Source organism: Ornithorhynchus anatinus, chromosome 4 (assembly GCF_004115215.2).
Source record: "Ornithorhynchus anatinus isolate Pmale09 chromosome 4, mOrnAna1.pri.v4, whole genome shotgun sequence".
NCBI lineage: Eukaryota > Metazoa > Chordata > Mammalia > Monotremata > Ornithorhynchidae > Ornithorhynchus > Ornithorhynchus anatinus.
Window position 1 is genome coordinate 86,144,021 of NC_041731.1, and position 6,000 is coordinate 86,150,020.

Sequence of the window (6,000 nt, forward strand, 5' to 3'; positions counted from 1 at the left end):
CGCTTCACTTCTCTGGGCCTCAGTTACCTCATCTGGAAAATGGGGATGAAGACTGTCAGCCCCACGTGGGACAACCTGATTCCCCTGTGTCTACCCCAGCGCTTAGAACAGTGCTCTGCACCTAGTAAGCGCTTAACAAATACCAACATTATCATTATTATTATGATCACTTCTCTGGGCCTCAGTTCCCTCATCTGTCAAATGGGGATGAAGACTGTGAGCCTCACGTGGGACCACCTGATGACCCTGTATCTACCCCAGCGCTTAGAACAGTGCTCTGCACATAGTAAGCGCATAATAAATACCAACATTATTATTTTTGTCAGTCTGTCTCCCCCGATTAGACTGTGAGCCCATCAATAGGCAGGGACTGTCTCTTATCTGTTGCCGATTTGTCCATTCCAAGCGCTTAGTCCAGTGCTCTGCGCATAGTAAGCGCTCAATAAATACTATTGAATGAATGAATGAATCTTTCAAACGGGGATGGAGACTGTGAGCTCCCCGTGGGACCACCTGACCACCTGCTACTAACCCCAGCGCTTAGAACAGTGTTTGGCACCTAATAACCTCTTCACAAATGCCAACGTTATTATTATTCATAATAAACCCCGATCTTCAACTCACTTCACTTCTCTCAGCCTCAGTTCCCTCATCAGTAAAATGGGGATGGAGACTGTGAGCCCCCCGTGGGACGACCAGATTACCTTGTATCCCCACCCCGCAGCGCTTAGAACAGTGCTTGGCACAGAATAAGCTAAATACTTAAAAACCAACATTATTGTTGTTGTTCTTCTTCTTATTAAACCCTGATCTTCAACTCACTTCACTTCTCTGAGCCTCAGTTCCCTCATCGGTAAAATGGGGATGAAGACTGTGAGTCCCACGTGGGACAACCTGATCATCTTGTATTGATCCCCATGCTTAGCACATAGTAAGCTCCTAAATAAACCCTGATTTTCAACTCACTTCACTTCTCTGAGCCTCAGTTCCCTCATCCGTAAAATGGGGATTGAGACTATGAGCCCCATGTGAGACAGGGACTGTATCCAACCCGATCTGCTAGTATCCACCCCAGCGCTACAGTGCCTGGCACATAGAGAAGCAACGTGGTTCAGTGGAAAGAGCTCGGGCTTGGGAGTCAGAGGTCATGGGTTCTAATCACAGCTCCACCACTTATCAGCTGTGTGACTCTGGGCAAGTCACTTCACTCCTCTGGGCCTCAGTTACCTCATCTGGAAAATGGGAATTAAGATTGTGAGCCCCACGTGGGACAATTTGATCACCTTGTATCCCCGCCCCCCGCCCCCCAGCGCTTTGAACGGTGCTTGGCACATAGTAAGTGCTTAACAAACGCTATTTTTATAGTTAAGGTTTTATCTATCTATCTATCTATCTATCTATCTATCTATCTATCTATCTATCTATCTCTATCTATCTATCTATCTATCTATCTATCTATCTATCTATCTATCTATCTATCTATCTATCTCTATCTATATCTGTCTATCTATATCTATCTATCTCTCTAAATCTATCTATCATCTATCTATCATCTATCTATCATCTCTCTCTCTCTCTCTCTCTCTCTCTCTCTCTCTCTCTCTCTCTCTCTATCTATCTATCTATCTTTAAGTTGCTCTAGGAAAGAGGATTCCACGTTTCCTCTGTGAGACCCTGGGGGGAGGAGTCAAGACGGTGAGACCCATGTGGGGCCGGAAGCGGGCCTAACCCACCCCAACGTTTAGTACAGTGCCTGGTACAGCGTGGCTCAGTAGAAAGAGCCCGGGCTTGGGAGTCAGAGGACGTGGGTTCTAATTCCCCCTCAGCCACTCATCTGCTGTGTGACCTTGGGCAAGCCAGGCAAGCCACTTAACTACCCTGTGCCTCAGTTCCCTCATCTGTAAAATGGGGATTAAGACGTGGGACAACCCCATTACCTTGTATCTACCCCAGCGCTTAGAGCAATGCTCGTCACAAAGTAAGTGCTTAACTAATACCATTATTATTATTAAATAATAAATAAGTACCATTGTATTAGGGAACTGACTGGGGGAAAACTCACAGATTCATTTCAGCGAGCCCAATCCAAATTGAAATGCTCCTTGAGGGTACTTATTATTCATTCAGTAGTATTTATTGAGCGCTTACTATGTGCAGAGCACTGTACTAAGCACTTGGAATGTACAATTTGGCAACAGATAGAGACAATCCCTGCCCAATGACGGGCTTACAGTCTAATCACATATTAGTTATAGTGGCTACTTAGTAATAATGATAATTTTGGTACTTGGTAAACATTTACTATCTGCCAAGGACTGTTCTAAGCCCAGAAGTAAATGCAAGCTAATCAGGTTGGACACAGTCCCTGACCCATATCGGGCTCACATTCTTAATCCCCATTTTACAGGTGAGGTAACTGAGGCACAGAGAAGTTGAATGACTTGCCCAAGGTCACACAGCAGTCGTGGGAAGTAGATCCCGTGATTTTCTGACTCCCAGGCCCGTCCTCCACCCACTAGGCCATGCTGCTTCTCAATTTCTACTTATACTCTTCCAAATGCAGAGTCCTGGTCTGACCGATGGATTCATAAATGCGAAATTCAGGATGAAATGCCACACAGAAAGCAACAAAATGAGCTTTTCTGCAGAACCTTACCCAGTGTATACAGCCCCACTGATGAGACCAAAAATACTGGAACAAAAGCCTGCCTTCTTTTGAAATGTTTGTGCTGTTAAGAGCATGGATGAAAGATGAACATTCTTTGGTATTTTTTCCAGGCACCTTTGCAGTTCACTTTAGCAGGACTTTTCAGCAGACAGTTCACTTTAGCAGATCTTTTCAGCAATTGCTCGATAACCTGCTTGCCTGGTTCACACATTATCATTCCGGGGTTAGGGGTGAGGGAGGCTACCCATGATTTAGTGTGCAGGAGGTAAAACTGGCAGTCAGGAAAACCACATTCTAGCCTAACTGCACTTTGCCTTCACACTAAACATCTCTGGGCCCTAGTATTCTCATCTGTAAAATGGAGATAATGATGATAATTGTGCAATTACTAAATAGTACACTTCCTAGGTTCTAAGCACTCGGGTAGAATCGTGTCAGTTGATGTCCTTGTCCCACGTGGGATCACAGGAGGAACTGATATTTAATCCTCATTTTACAGTTGGGGACACCGAGGCACAGAGAAATGAAGTGACTTGCCGAAAGTCACACAGCAGACAAGCTAAATGACTCCTAACCCTAGCATCCTAATTGTCAGGCTTATGCCTTTTCCAGTGGGCCACCCTGCTTCCCCATTCCCAAAATAACAGAGTAAGAGGAGTTAGTCATCTGTTAAAATAACTGAAAGCTTAACAGAGCCAGACAGCTGAAAATCCCCAGAAAAAGGGAACATGTTTAGAACCATAAAGCAGTGTTGTCAGGCCAGGGGTATTTTAGAAGGAATTTTGAAGCTTTGCAAGGCATCCTGATATTAAGTACCAGTTTATTGTTAAGACTGTAATGGGTTATAGCCATGAACCCATTAGATGATGGAGCTATTTAATAGGTCATCTAGACAGGATTTAAAGCAAAAGAAAAACATTTCTAGCCCTTGTGAACCTCTATACGTTCTCCATTCTCTCTATGCCTCCCTAGCTTTTCACGTTACAATGTCTTAATAGTTTAACAGTTAACAGTCTAGGCCTTTCTGCTGGAATTCTACTCATTATGTGAAAAATGACTAAGCTGATAAGCTTCCTTTAAGATTGAACCATGCAGGCAGGACTAACATGTTTGGAGTCGAGTACCACAAATCGGGCACTTGCTATGCACATGATAAAAGCTCATCAAATACTACGGTAATAATAATAATTATTATCATTATTATTTGGGACATATCTGGAATTCTATTTACTTCTATTGATGTCTGTCTCTCCCAAACTAGACTGTGAGCTCATTGTGGGCAGGGAATGTCCTTATTTATTGTTATATTGCTCTTTCCCAAATGCTTAGTAGAGCACTCTGCACAAGATAAGCACTCAATAAATACGATTGATATGAATGAATAAATACAATTGACCGACTGACCCCTCAGTTTGAATTCCTTCATTAAAGCCCATGAATTTATTTATTAGTAATTTTTAATAATAATGTGGGTATTTGTTAAGCGCTTACTATGTGCCGAGCACTGTTCTAAGTACTGGGGTAGACATAGGGTCATCAGGTTGTCCCACGTGGGGCTCACAGTCTTCATCCCCATTTTACAGATGAGGTAACTGAGGCACCGAGAAGTGAAGTGACTTGCCCAAAGTCACCTAGCTGACAAGTGGCCGATCCCGGATTCGAACCCATGACCTCTGACTCCAAAGCCCCTACTCCTTCCACTGAGCCACACTGTGTTTTTCACTATTTCTATGCAATTGGGTTCTCCTCCTTCAATTCTGCAACACTTAAAATGTCAGAAGCATTTTCTTATACACTGGGGAGAAATACAAGCAAGTCAATTCATATAGGGACCCTGATCTCCAAGGGACTCAGTCTACATAAGGAAGGGCAGGCACAGAATAAAAAGTATTATTATTATTTAAGTACCTAATATATGTCACTGAACTAAGAGCTGGGATAGATAAGATAATCAGGTCCATAGAATGAGGAAATATTATGTAAACATTATTATTATGGTTATAATTAAACAACTACTACGTGCCAAGCACTGTACTAAATTCTGGGGTAGGTACAAGTTAATCAGGGTGGACATAGTCCCTGTTCCACATGGAGCTCAGTCTACGATTCTAACCCTAGCTCTGCCACTTGTCTGCCACGTGATCTTGGGCAAATCACTTCACTTCTCTGTGCCTCAGATCCCTCTTGTGTCAAATAATAATGTTGATATTTGTTAAGCACTTACTATGTGCAGAGCACTGTTCTAAAGGCTGGGGTAGATACAGGATAATCAGGTTGTTCCACGTGAGGCTCACAGTCTTAATCCCCATTTTACAGATGAGGTAACTGAGGCACAGAGAAGTTAAGTGACTTGCTCACAGTCACACAGCTGACAAGTGGCAGAGCTTGGATTCGAACCCATGATCTCTGACTGCCAAGCCCGGGCTCTTTTCACTGAGCTACGCTGCTTCTCTAGCAGGAGATGGAGCCTGTGAACCCCACATGGGACAGGAAACTGTGTCCAACCCCATTTGTTTGTATCCACTCCAGCTCTTGGTAGCGTGCCAGGCACACAGAACATGCTTAAAAAATACCCCCATTTTTACGATTATTATTATTAATAATAATAATAATTGTGGTATTTGTTAAGCGCTTACTATGTGCCGAGCACTGTTCTAAGCACTGGGGTAGATACAGGGTCATCGGGTTGTCCCACGTGGGGCTCACCGTCCTAATCCCCATTTTACAGATGAGCTAACTGAGGCACAGAGAAGTTAAGTGACTTGCCCAAGGTCACACAGCTGACTAGCAGCAGAGCGGGGATTCGAACCCATGACCTCTGACTCCCAAACCCGCGCTCTTTCCACTGAGCCACGGGAGAGATTTTAATGCCTTTCTCACTTTACTTCTTCCTTGCTCCTTCCCTACACTGATCCTTGGGGATTTCGATATCTCTGTAAATGTAACTGAAGACCCCCAGTCCCCAGGCTTCTGAAAACCTAAAGACCTATTTTGCCTTGGGGCATGGTTCCCAACTGGCAAAAGCTTCTGCTTTATTGACAATTGCTTTTAATAATTTGCTGCTATCAGCTTGGCCTAGTGGAAAAAAACATGAGCCTGGGAGTCAGGTGACCTGGGTTCTATTGCCAGGTCTGCCAGTTGCTTGTTATGTGACTTTTGGGCAAGTCCCTTAACTTCTCCATGCTTCAGTTCCCTCAACTCAGTTTCCTCAACTGTGAAATGGGGATTAAATACCTGTTCTCCTTCCTATTAAGACAGTGAGGATCATGTGAAACAGGGATTGTGTCCAACCTGATTAACTTGCATCTACCCCAGCATGTGGAACAGAGCTT